General features: G+C 38.9%; 1 pseudogene; it reads left to right on the forward strand.

Annotated features, from left to right (window-relative positions):
* The first annotated feature begins 492 nt into the window (after window positions 1-492).
* LOC112407987 (F-box/WD repeat-containing protein 7 pseudogene) overlaps window positions 493-13943 on the forward strand; it is a 115077-nt pseudogene continuing 101626 nt past the window's right edge.

The raw sequence follows: 13943 nt of genomic DNA on the forward strand, positions 1-13943 counted from the left end.
GCATCTGGCCCCGGAGTGTATGAGCCGGGACCCCAAGCCCGGCAACCACCCCCCGACCGGGGGGGCGGGGACCCCGATGTGAAGCGGAGGCCGGGGCGGCGGGGACAGCAGGACCGGCGCCGCCGTCCTTTCCTTCCCTGCCCCCTCCCCTCCGCCCCCTCGGGGGTCTTCTTTCTCGGCCAGTCGCCGGCCCCCCGGCTCCTCGGCAGGACTCCGGGAGGAGTTCTTAGAGCCCCCTCCCCTGCCCCAGCCCCGAGGGCGGCGGGGCCGGGGGGGACCCGGGGGGCCGGCCGCAGCCTCCGCCCAGAAGAAACTTTTCAAAAAAACAAAATCCGGAGCCTCCCAAACGTGACTGTCTGGGGAGAAGTTGCCCGGGACGGGCAGAAGACCCAGCCTGAAGAGACCCAGGAAGAGGAAAAGAGGAGGTGAGCGGGGCCGCCGCCTCGTCTGCTCCGGCGGCGCGGAAGAGACCCGGGTGGCCGCCGGCTTAGCGATCCCAGCCCCGCTTCTTCCTCACTAACGCTCCGGAGCCTGCCGCAGCTGCCGCCTGAGTCCCAAGGAGGAAGGGAAGCACCCCACTCTCTCAGCGCCCGGCTCTTCTCTAAAGTGTGAGTGGCCCCGGGAAAGGGAATGGAGGGATAGAAAGGGGGAGGATGCTGGGGCGTCCTCCGGAGTTTTGCCGGTGTTTTCCAGGAGTGTTGGGAGTGTATAGACGAGAGGGGTACCTTAGTCCTCACTGCGGGGAGAGGCATCCGGCAGTCCAGTGTTTTGTAACCTTTTAGCGCTCTGTACGTGTGATACGCAAGCCCACAGGTTTCTCTTCGAGGAGTTCTGTCTTTCTCCAGGGTGGACACTTGGTATCTTTCTGGCCAGTAATTGGCAAAAGGAAATTGAGGAAGCCAGAGCCTATGTGCGCACAAGGGACATCTCTGTAATACATATTTTCCTGGTACACCCGGTGGGAAACAGCGCGGTAGTTTTTGTCTCTGGGCAACTCTTATTTGGTTCTCAAGTAGGAACCCCTGAAAATAAAATTGCTTTCTTTTTTGCCAGTCTTCCTTGAGAGATTTCATTTCAGTACCTAGTGGTACAGGAATTTTTTTTACCTTCTCATTTCCTGGGTGCAGTTCCTGCATATCAGGAAGACACTGTAACATTTCAGTTACTCAGGAAATTCTGAGGTCTTTTGATCACAACTGATTTGGGGGAGAGCATTTAGTACTTTAACCAGTTTATAAAAGGTATTAAATTTTTTCCTTACCCAAATGCTTTTTTTTTTTTTTTGAGTAGCATATGTCCTAATTGCTAGCAGTTTTTTGTTTGTTGGAATGACTTGAAGCTTTGCTTATTTGAGTTATCTCATGCTTCTCTATCAAATGAGGAGAAACTTCTGATGTTTAATTCTTTGAAGAATGATGTTTTTCCTCTTCCTTTATTTTAAAGGTGAAATCTGTAAAATCTTTGATTTGTAATTTAGGTATCCCCTCAGAGTGCCAAATTAAGGTGCAGGAAAGTAATTGACATTTCATATGTTTATACAGACCTTAGGGTTAAGCATAGGGTGGAATTTTATATAACAGAACATAGGCAGTACTAAGAATTATGGCCCCTCCAGACAATTGTGTGAGCTTACACTCTGAAGCCACTGCTGAGAGAAACTTTATGGGAGTGAATGTAAGCCTGGGATTATCCATGCTAACTTTTCCATTCAGGATCTTGATTAAACTTATTTAAAACTTTCTCACACACTTTTCATCCTGTACTTTTTCTCTTTTGAAGAGATGAATTCTGCAAGTTTACTAGCCCCTGAATTATGTAACAGTTCATTTATTTATCCCAAACCTGTCTCTTTATAAAGTTTCAAGACACATCCCAAGTTCGTATTTTGAGAATTGCTAGAACAAGCTGGAGTTCATCTTTTCCTGGTTTGTAGATTTTGATTGTTCCTCTTTACTATCATCTTAACTGACTTATTGTCTTAAAATAATTTCTTCCATCCTTTTGATCACTTTGCCCTCCTCTGGAACTTCACCAGCTGTTTTGTTTTTCTTTATATGCCTTTTCCTTGTTATGCTTTTGTTAGGAACCTTAGATTCTACTTTAAATAAGTACTGGCATCAAAATATTGAGTAGTGGGGCTTCCCTGGTGGCGCAGTGGTTGAGAGTCCGCCTGCTGATGCAGGGAACACGGGTTCGTGCCCCGGTCCGGGGAGATCTCACCTGCTGCGGAGAGGCTGGGCCCGTGAGCCATGGCCGCTGAGCCTGCATGTGCTCCGCAGTGGGACAGGCCACAGCAGTGAGAGGCCCACATACCGCAAAATATATATATATATATTGAGTAGTGGATGTAGTGTTAGATGTGGAATCAAAAACAAATTTCGCGGGCTGCCCTGGTGGCACAGTGGTTGAGAGTCCGCCTGCTGATGCAGGGGGACATGGGTTTGTGCCTCGGTCTGGGAAGATCCCACATGCTGCGGAGCGGCTGGGCCTGTGAGCCATGGCCGCTGAGCCTGCGCGTCCGGAGCCTGTGCTCCGCAACGGGAGAGGCCACAACAGTGAGAGGCCCGCGTACCGCAAAAACAAAACAAAACAAAAAAAACAAATGTCTCTAGATCTGTTATTTTGTGACCTTGAGGAAGTCATGTATCCCATACTTCACAAACATAGGAGGAAGAGAAATCTAGTCTTGCCTAGGCTGTTTTTTGGGGGAGGAAAAGAGGACAGACCAACAAACTAGTTTGAGCGTAGATTATACTCCATCAAAGTTGCTTACAACTTTGACTTGTATTGTTTTGACTATAGATTGGTTAAAAATCATGGTAATGTTTAATGTATATTTGGGTAGCAAAGAAACAACAGAGCATTTGTGGGTCCCTGCCTTTGAGATGCTTTTGCTTATGGGTGGCAGAGGCAGTGAAACACAGATTGCACGAAATTATAGAAAAGGAGGAATGGACCAGTTTTTATCTACGACCACTGTATGTCAGCAACTGTTTGGTACCTTATAGATGTAAATGTATTTGTACATTTTTCACTAGGGAAATGTCGATGTTGGACTATACAGAACTTATTGGAGTGTCTGAATCAGGAGAAAGTGTTTTTTAGGAAGAAAAGAACAGGTGGAGATAGTGTTTAAGACTTTTGGAATTGGAGGGGGTGAGGGACAAATGTAATTAGGACGTTAGCTTATAGGAATACAGAGGGAGATTGTTGAGTAGGCTTAGGGCCAATTTGTGTTTGTGTGGATACATGTTTACAGCCCAGAGAATGAACTGAGAACAATGTTTCTGAGAGGGTAGTTTTAGACCACTGAGAAGAAATCGTATTTTAAGCCAAGAGGCATTACACCTGGATTAGGATTTTGTTTTTCTAGAGAACTAACATTTTTACACTACAGTCATTGAAAAGCTGTACAGATGGAGGGGTGAAAAAGAAGGTGCTTCCAGTATGTTGGTATGGTGCTAGTGGTTTCTTATAAAAAGTAATTCAGAAATGAGGCAGTGGACTTTGGACATTAAATTTTAGGGTTAAAGTTGGATACCAATGCAATCTTAAGACAGTAAAATAATGAGTGATATGCTGAAAATTTAGAATTGGGAGTCATTATAAAAGTACTAAGGTTTCTCTATAGTGCTGATGGAGAGTAGAGAGCTGAAAAATGGGTATTTGGGGGGAGGGGAATGTGTTAAAGTTAGCAAAGATACAGGAAGAGGAGAATGGATGAGACTCTCCTGTTTTAAAAGTGAATAAGGGTTGAAATTGAAAAAGGAGGAACAACCTTTAAACATGGGCACCAGTTCAGTCTTAGGGCAGATGATTATTTTTGAAATACTAACAAGCTTTTTGTAAGGTATATATGTCCCTTGAGATTGTTCAGAAGAATATATAAGATTTCAGTGTTAAGGAACTTATACATAAAAGGACAGATCTGTTTCATCAAATTCATGTTTTTAAAGTTTACCTTTCATTATTATCCTAAGTTTGGAGTCTAACATGACGAAGTGGGGCTAAAAATAGCTGGCAAAGAACACTGCTTCCCCTGCTCGCAGTTGGTGTGTGTCTTTGTGTCCCATACAATGGAGGGGATATCCCTGTGTTGGCACAGCAGTGCTGAAAATGCCTTAAAAAAAAATCTTTTTATTAAAAAACAAACAAAAACCAACTTGGCACTTAAAAAAATTCAGACGTCTTCGAAGCATTTATGGACATTGGAAGACTGATTTTTTAAAAAATTAAAATTAAAAATTTTTGTGGTGAAACTTGCATTTAGTGTTGACACTAACAAGGATTAAGGATTGTGAGGTAGGGAATACGTATATCCACACTTTTTTGTGTTCCTTAGTTCCAATTCACCTTCTTAGTAGCCTGTTTGGCCTCTTCTTAAGAGTGATAATTCAAATGGCAGGACCTTCTGGGCCACAGCTATTTAGACAGGGAGCTAGATATATGGTGGTTCTAGGATCTGGAATATATGCCATATGAGTGCCTTCTCTCCTCACCCACTATTTTCCACAACAGTTTTTATGCAGGCGAAATCATGATTCAGTGAACTTTAAAGGGCAGCCTTTTGGGGTTAGCACGATTTACTAGTGAATGCAAGTGGGGAAGGTGGGACCCTGGTAGTAGGGAGTGATCACCTCGTGTGCTCTGCCTTGGCAACTTTGGGACTGATATGGGATGATTAAAGAGCCTTGAGGGTGTGTGTTTGTGTGTTTTATCACCGGATGATCCCAAAGCCCACACCTAGGCTAGCAGCAGCCCAATTCGTGTACTTGGAGATGGTTTTTGGAGAAGTCTTGTGTTGCCTCCGGCATCTCATTGTGTAGAGGAGGGGTTGGCATACTTTTTTTTTGGTGAAAGGCCAGTTATTGAATAGTAAATAGTTTAGATTTTGTGGACCATATGGTCTGTGTCGCAACAATGCAGTTCTGCTCTTGAAGTGCTCTTGAACGCCACAGACAGTATGTAAGTGAATGAATGTGAATGTGTTCTAATAAAACCTTATACATAAAAACAGGAGGTAGGTTGGGTTTGGCTCGTCGTTTATGGACCCCTGGTATAGAACACTGACTGCCAAGTCCACCAACATGCAGAATGAGCTTCATTCCGCTACGAAGCTGGGACTGGCTCTTTTAGCTGGTCTCTGTTTTCTAAATGAGATGTGTTCCTTGGAGGCAGTCTTAAAATGATTCTGCATAAAGCACAGAGTCTACTGTTCAAGGTACTTTTGCCTCCACAGTGATGAAAACTATGGACTGAGGAGCAGGGGCAATGCCATCTATAAAGTGATGAAGCTAAAAAGTAGGACTACTTGTATTTCTTATTCAAAGATACCATACCATATAAGATACCATATAGTGATATACTGGCCGTGTATCATGGCCAGAAGTATCTTTGAAGAAACTTGCGAGTATAATCTTGAAAGGTTCTGAAAATAAGTTGTAAAGCATTTACTTTGCATGTAAAATTAGAAGTATTGATGGTTTGTTTGAATCAGATGAAAATATTTGTCAAACTATAAGAACATTAAGGTTTGGTACTTCTGTTTCTTAAAGCTTTGATCTTTTGCAGTGACCAAATTCATTGTGTAGAATTATTGGCTCCACAATTTTTGTTTTGTTAATTTCAAGTATTATATCTTACCAGATCACTTAAATCATTTAACTCTGTACTTTAAAAAGTTTTGCTGTGTTCTTAAGGGTAAATGTAGCATGGGTTAATAGATTCACCCAAAAAATAAATCTCAGATGTGTTGTTTAGAAAGGGTAATTCACTTTGTGCAATTTTACATCACAGCTAATATCAAAACATCTGTTTCATATGTCAGCATTGGACGGTGGTATATTTTTACCCTGGTTTCATAAATCTTATTTATCTCAGGAGTCCCCTGTTTATGGCAGGGGAAGGGGTTATTCTTGCAGTAGTGACCACTTTTTAGTTTCAAACCTGCTTTTACTTTATATAATGTTTCTACATATATAATTGATACTTCAATTCCTCTTCCTTTAAAAAAGAGGTCTGACAATTTTACATGACCTGACAATTTTAGTATACCTTTTAGAAAGAAGGTCACTGTAAAGTTGCTTTTTTTTTTGGTGGTACGCGGGCCTCTCACTGTTGTGGCCGCTCCTGTTGCGGAGCACAGGCTCCAGACGCGCAGGCTCAGCGGCCATGGCTCACGGGCCCAGCCGCTCTGCGGCATGTGGGATCTTCCTGGACCGGGGCACGAACCCGTGTCCCCTGCATCGGCAGGTGGACTCTCAACCCCTGCGCCACCAGGGAAGCCCTAAAGTTGCTTTTTTATTCATTAGGAGAGGATTCTTTCCTTGCTTTTTAAAAAAATCTTGCTTTTATTTCAAGCTTAAGGATGAGTGGCAATTTAAAAGACACAAGATGTCCATCTCCTATCTCCTACCTTCTATCCAAATAGAAATATTCTGTATTGGTGACACTTCCAGTGGACCAGGGAAAAGAGTGGTGTATTAGGTTTCATTTATTTATTTATTTTAATGTAGCTGAATTGTCATTACAGACGAGTAAAGTTGTTTTCAAATAATGAACTCTTGCTGTTAAACATTTCTACTTTGAGACTTTTCCCCGCTGAGTGTCAAACCAGTCTGTCTTATGCCTTAGTTTAGTTTTAGATTTTTGCTACTTTTTTATGATACCTCATTGATACTGTCGCATGTTCCCTTTCACACTGTGTTTGGAGTGTGTTTCCTAAATCTACATGAAATTTCCTGAACACTATGGGATATATATTTTCTAATAATTATACTTTTACACACATGTATATTTAAAATTTCCTCCTGTTCTACCTTCAGAATTGTGAAATATTTGAGGGAACATCTGTACTTGATCTGGATATTGAGTGACAAACCAGTGTATACAGTTTTTTCTAAAATGTTCCCTTAAAAATTTTTGAGTAACAATTGATTTCTCTAAAACCAAGAAAATATTATGTTTGTGTTGTATTATCCTGCAATACAGGTAGTTGGAAAATAATAAAAAAAATGGGCAAGAGACGTTATTGTTTGGTATCTTATTTTTTGCTCTTTCCCCTCATCTAAGGGATAGCTAGTAGATCAGTCAGATATTGTGCAGTTTCTGTTGCTCTGCTGTTTCACCTCAGCCCTTTTTTTCCAGCTGGAGGTTAGCTACTGGAAATCTCGGTGGCTTTAGGCAGGAGGTAGCATGTGCTGTTTGTGTGTGTGTACATGTATCATGCTAGATGCTCCTTCATGACTGCTGTGGAATTTAGGAAATATTAGAAGATAGTGGTACAAAATATTTTTAATATCACTTAGCCTTTCTTCTGAGAGGATCACCATAGGAGAAGATACTGAACCCATCAATATATGTTAGGCCAAATGTGAAGTGTCAAGACAGATTGCTTGCTTGTTTTTGGAAGAATGTATATAACTTAATGAGACTTTTAGGATGGCATGCTTTTCAGGGTAGTGTAAGGGGTAGTAATAGACCTTTGCATGACATCCTGAGAAGGACTTGTCCCACTAATAATGGTGGGTAATTTATAACTATCTAATGGTTGAAAATATGCATACATGGAACCAGCAACAGTTGCTAATTCATTTCTTGTTTCCCTCATAAAATACATTGATACTCTGAAGGCAGAAGACTCATTAGTTAGGCAGTACCTTTCTTGGCTTTGTGGCATGGGACAAGCTACTTATCCTTTTACTGTCGACTTTATCACCTGTTGATGGGGACATGTCTTACACAGGGTTGTTGTTAGGATTAAATGAGATAATGTAAAACATATGCAAAGCTCTTCCAGTGCCTGGCATATAGTAAGGTGACCCATCACTGTTAACTTATTAAGTTAAAGATCTTTTAAAGTGTGACATAGACAGAAGGCTAAAGTCAGGCTTTATATTGCCGAACACTTAAATTCAGCCATTGAGTTTGACAAATAATACTGAAGTAATTCTGCCGTGTTTTCAAAAGCCTCTGAAACAGTGTATCATTCATTAATGTTTTTATTTTAAAAAAATCTTAAAAAGTAAAGAAATGGCAGAACTGCTGTGCTTATTATTTATAGAAAAGAAAGACTGATTTGAACATAACTGGAATTTGAATTCATCCCTAAAGACTTCAATAGTGCTTAGATCAGAAAGGACTCTTTTTTGAATAATTTATTATCTCTGAAAATGACTGTGGTTTAAATTGTCCATTTAGAAATACCAGGATGTAATTGGATTATCCAGTCTTTAAACTATCCATCTCTTTAACACTGGGAATAAAAAACTTAAAAGAAACCGTGAAGTTTAATAAGTTTTATTTGTATCGTTACATCTCAAATTAAGATTGAAGGAATTTTATTTGAAGGATTTTATTGAAGGATTTTGTTTTAACTAAATTTTTAGTTTTCTCCTTTTCCTAAAATGATGAGAGCGAGGGAGGGAGGGTTGGCTATTCCCTTTTCATGCTTAATATTTATTAAATACAGGATCAGTTTTCAGAAATAACTTTTCCTTCAAACTTGGCATAATCAATGTTCTATTGGCCAATTCAAGAAATAAATGCTTCTTGATAGTTTTTTGTATTTGGAAAGTATTTCTACTTTGAGAACAATTCGTCTATGCCTTCATAGTTTGTTTGTTTAATAGAACTGTATATTTAAGATAAGTGTATGAAAAAAATCCAAAGGCAGAAAGAAAAGATTGAGCTATGTTCCTTAGCACTGTTTGTCTTGCCAACTCTTGTTCTCATTCTTTAACTTTTCTTTTAAGGCAGATTTGCTTTAGATTTTGGTGTAAATGCAGAAATCAGATTGACTTATATATTAGTGGATCTCTGGTTAAGTAGTTAATTTAATGGATATTCTAGTTTTTAAACAAAGTCAGTATTTTAAATATTTCTCTCTGTTGGTAGTGATTGGAGTTATAATTCTGGGGTTAGCTTTTTTCCATTTTAGAGATTTTCAGAAAGAATTATAATTATGAATAGGTTACTGGATAGATGGGAGAAGAGCATAATCTCTAGTGAGTTTAATTTCTTCCTGTTTGTTTATTATGTCTATAATACCAGGTTATATAAATAAATATGCTGGTCATCAGCTTTCTTTTGCATGATTGGTTGTCTCTTCATTGGCTAACATAACTTTTGGAATGCTGCTCTAACGAGTAGGGAACCTTTTTTCTACCTGAGTATTACACAGGTAGACTTTTTTTCCTTAGAGAAATATAAAAGTTTTAACTAGATTAGAAATTGAGAGTAGGAAACAAGTTTTCCAAGTTTTTGTAAAGGCCTTTTAGTAGGAGAGGAGAGATGGGATGTATAGAGGAGGGGAGAGACGCAGATCGAAGGAGGGAGGGAAGTGGCAGATTCGGGGAGAATGGGTCAGGAAATTTTGAGGTCAGCCTTAGTCAGAGGTCACACCCTGTTATTTCTTTGGGTTGTGGACACGGGGTGTTACCACTCGTTATCTACCACCCTTTGAAATGTTGATTAGATGATTGACTCTAGCTCCTAGTTTTTCAACATCTGGATTCTTTAAACCATTGAAGTTTTAATCTGTATGGGATAATCAGTGTATTCTAGGGTGGGAAAAAATCCACAGTACCTGCTAGGAGAGGGGGCGGACATACGGCTTTTGACTACATTGGAGTTTCGTTTTGGTTTTGGTTTGTTGTCTTTCCTCATTGGCCACATTTCCCTAGCTTTGCCTTAGAAGGATACTTGTAATTCTATGTATGTGACAGAGTAGTTGAGAGGCAAGCCTTGGAGTTGATAGACCCAGGTTCCAGCTGTGCTGCTTTGTGACCTTGGTCAAGTTGTTTATTCTGTGTGTGAACCTGTAAAACTGGGATGATAATAATAGTACCTGCCTCTCTAAAAAGGTAGCTAAGGGGATTGAGATAATGGATCACAGTGTCTGGCTCAGAGTTAGTGCTCAATAAATGTTAGTTGTTGTAATAATAATAAATATTACAATATTATTGTTATTTTTTTATGGTTGCTGAAGGTCTTTGTAACCTTTGTTTCTGAATATGTCACTATTTTGAATAGTGCCTTTATTCAGCAGCAGATATTTACTGAACACTTACTGTGCCAGGCATTGATCTAAGTGAACAGAACATTATAATCCCTGCCCTCTTGAAACTTACATTTTGGCTGAAGGAGACAGAATACATAAAGCAAAGTAGATGACCCATCACTCTTCTTATGAAATTTGGTGTTTGACTCATATGTCTAAGCCTCCATTAATCAACCCTACCAGTCTTCACCTTTAGGTCTTTTGCATTCATTCCTGTTGCTGTGCTTGAGAGTGTTTGTGGCAGGAACACCCTAAAAGCACACAACTAGTGTCATTGTCTCCAGCTATTGGGCGATCTTAATTTTAAGACAGACTTATTACTCCATCATTTCCTTGGCTTACTGTTTAAGTTGGCTATCACAAATCTTTCCTTTCAGTCCTCATACTTCTGTTTCACATTGTTTACAGAAGTGTTGCTCCTCCCCAGCTTATCATGTTTTGCTTATCCATTTCATTTCCAAAAGGGATTAATAGAAACCTCTTTTCAGAAGTATTCCCTGACTAATCTAACTATATACTTTCCTTCTGCTCTTTTTTAACTTCTCACCTTCTATGTGTTGTTAACGGAGATATTTAACTTTCTTATTCTGTCTTTTTAAAAAAATACTGTTCTTTATCTTCAATTAAATTGTAAGCCTTATTAGGTCAGGGACTACTTTTCTATTCTGAGCCTTAGCTTCCTCACTTGAAAAAAAGATAATACCTACCTCACAGGGATGTTGTGAGATTTCAGAGAGAGAATGTATGGAAAAGATAATACCAAATCCTTAATAAACGTAGTTTTCTTTTCTTTGAACCACTCTAGTTCCCAAAGTTTGTACGGGGCATGCATACAGTCAGTGCTTAAAAAAATACTTGTTAATTTATCCTGAATTGAGGTTGGGAGTCTTTTAATTTAACTTCCACTTGTGTGGATAATTTTAGTTTTTACTTCCAGATAAGATTCAAAATATTAACTTTCCAAGTATCTAATGAAAAAAGCTGAGGCATGAATAAGAGACAACAGAACCGTGCTTAGAGTAGGGATTGAATCCCCGTTGTGTGGGTTCAGTTCGGGCTGGTTGTGTGACTTTTGGCAGGTTGTTTAACTCTTGGCCTCAGTTTCTTTTTTTGTAAGATGGGGAAAATAATAACTACCTCATGGATACTATGTTGTTAGATTAAATGAGAATAAATGAGAAGCACAGAACATTGCCTGGCATATAGCAGTAGCCTCAGGGAACATTTGGCAATATCCAGAGATGTTTTTGATGGTCACAGCTGGGGGAGAGGTATGTGTGAGGGTGCTACTAGTATTTTGTGGGGAGAGGCCAGGTATAATCATTGTACACAGGACAGCACCCCACAACGAGGGATTATCTGGTTCAAAAGGTCAATGGTGCCAAGATTAGGAAACCTTGCTTTATCGTTAAGCTGTTTCTCATTTGCTTATCTTTGTAGTATAAGGTACTTTGCCAGTTAGATTCTGTATAAATACTGACATCCTTCACTTGTATCTAAAAACTGACTATATATCCATTTGTATGCAACATATGCATATTTGTGTGTGTGTGTGTATGTATATGCTTTTATGTATGTCTCTGTACCTTGCTATTTCCTCTGCCTGGAGTATTATTTCCCTTTCATCTGTGAAACATTTATCTCTTAAGACTGTACTTAAATATCATCTCCTCTAGGAAGCCTGTCCTGGTTAATGTGAGTAGAGTTAGTTCTTTCTTCTGGTTACCCACAGTATCTATGTGACTTTTACAGCACTTAACATAGTTATTTGTATTTTTCTCTTTTACTGGTCTGTCAAGTTTTTGAGAACAAGCATTCTATCTTATTCATCTTTTCAGTAAATATCTCCTTCTGCCAAATGCCTAATATTTGCTGCCACATAGTAGGCATATATTAAGTTAACAAATGAATGGAAGAGAGAAAAACAAACTGGAAAGATTTTTTAATAGGCTCTACAAGAAAAGGATATTATCTTGTCACCTTTGTTTCCAAGTGAGTGCTTAGTGTTCAGTGAGTATTTATTGAATGAATTAGAGGCCAGTTGCAAAAGTTGATAGATATTTCATGTGACCTTTTTTCTTCATTTCTACAAAGTGTATCCTAGAAGTAAAACAGCCTAGATACTTGGTGCATGTGATGCATTAAGTCGACCTTTCTTTCCTTGACTCGTTTAATGAGACTTGATCCAGCAGGTACTTCCTGAAAGATGTTTTTGGTTGATTTCTTTTTCACCTGTGTGTCCATTCTAGTGTTGAGCTTGTTGGAAAGATGAACGTGTGGTATCAGTCTTACATTATAGATGAGCTGTCATTAAGTACAAGTGTTAAATAAGGCTTTTGATCTCCTTTACATTTGGGCCCAAACTGAGTGAGTATGTATTTACTCTCAAGTATGGATAATGACTGAGGCTAGTGAAGCATGGGAGAAAAGGAGGGTGAGGAAGTTGCCTACTTAGGTCTCTTTTTCTTGATAATGACTGCTTTTTACCTCAGAGCTGCCCCCAGCTATTTATAAAGCATTAGCTAGGAGAGGGTTGTGAATCTAGAGGATAAGAATATAGGTTTGATAATTTGATAAAATCAATTAATAATTTGACAAGTCATCGTTTTTTAAGTTGATTTTGTTGAAGTATAGTTGTTTTACAATGTGTGTTAATTTCTACTGTATAGCAGAGTGATTCATTTATACATATATATGCATTCTTTTTCATATTCTTTTCCATTATGGTTTATCACAGGATATTGAATATAGTTCCCTGTGCTGTACAGTAGGGCCTTGTTGCTTATCCATTCTATATACAATAGTTTACATCTGCTAATCCCAAACTCCCAATCTATCCCTCCTCCACCCCCTCCCACATCGCCCCGTGACAACCACAAGTCTGTTCTCTATGTCTGTGAGTCTGTTTCTCTTTTGTAGATAAGTTCATTTGTGTCCTGTTTTAGATTCCACATATAAGTGATATCATGTGGTATTTGTCTTTCTCTTTCTGTTGACAGTCATTGTTTTGATTATCATAGTTATCACTTATTGAATGTTTGATATATGTCAGGCACTGTGTTAAGGAATTTTACATGCTTTTTAAATTCATTCTTCACAGCAGTGCCTATGAAATACGTACTAATAAGCCTGTTTTATGGCAGAAGAAACAGATTCACAGAATTTTCTAAGAGCATATAGCTAGGAATTTGAACGCGCAGACCTGAGATTCAAATCCAGATCCATTGACTCTGTGGTCTATGTTTTAATGACTGTGCTGCTGCCTCCTAAGTTTCAGTGGAGGAGTTTTGTATTGAAAGTGGTAGTACTGAGGTAGGAGGGGAAAATAATAGGATTTCATCCTGTACAGATATTAGAAGGAAGAAGATTAACAGACTCATGGAGAAGCAATTCCCAAGTTTATGTCCTTATACAAAATAATTATGAAATTTAAACGTGTGATTTAACTAACTTACACTAACCTGCATTTTTTATTAAATTTAGTCTTGCTCTTGGTATCAACATCAGGACAGGTGTCCCAGATACATCTTTAGCAGTAGAAGAAAACTTTCTAGGTAAAATCTAAAAGATCATGAAGCAAAGTGATTTTTATAAATAATTTTTTTTCTATATGTAAAATGTGTTTTGTAGTTAGAGTTAAATCTTTTGAAAGAGATTCTTGTTTAGGGGATAAGCCTCAGAATTATATTATTTAGGACTTGAAAACCTATGATTTGTTATGCTTGGAAGGTATAGCAGAAAATTTGATAATTGACACTTGCTAGTCTCTAAGATATAAATTATTTAAGTCAGTGGATATCTGTGGAGTACGTTTGCTCAGACGGTGTTTGTCATTAAAAAAAATTACTTTTTCCTTCCTTCCCATACTTTGTACTGGACTATT

This window comes from Neophocaena asiaeorientalis, unplaced genomic scaffold (assembly GCF_003031525.2).
Source record: "Neophocaena asiaeorientalis asiaeorientalis breed wild unplaced genomic scaffold, Neophocaena_asiaeorientalis_V1.1 scaffold238, whole genome shotgun sequence".
NCBI classification, from domain to species: domain Eukaryota; kingdom Metazoa; phylum Chordata; class Mammalia; order Artiodactyla; family Phocoenidae; genus Neophocaena; species Neophocaena asiaeorientalis.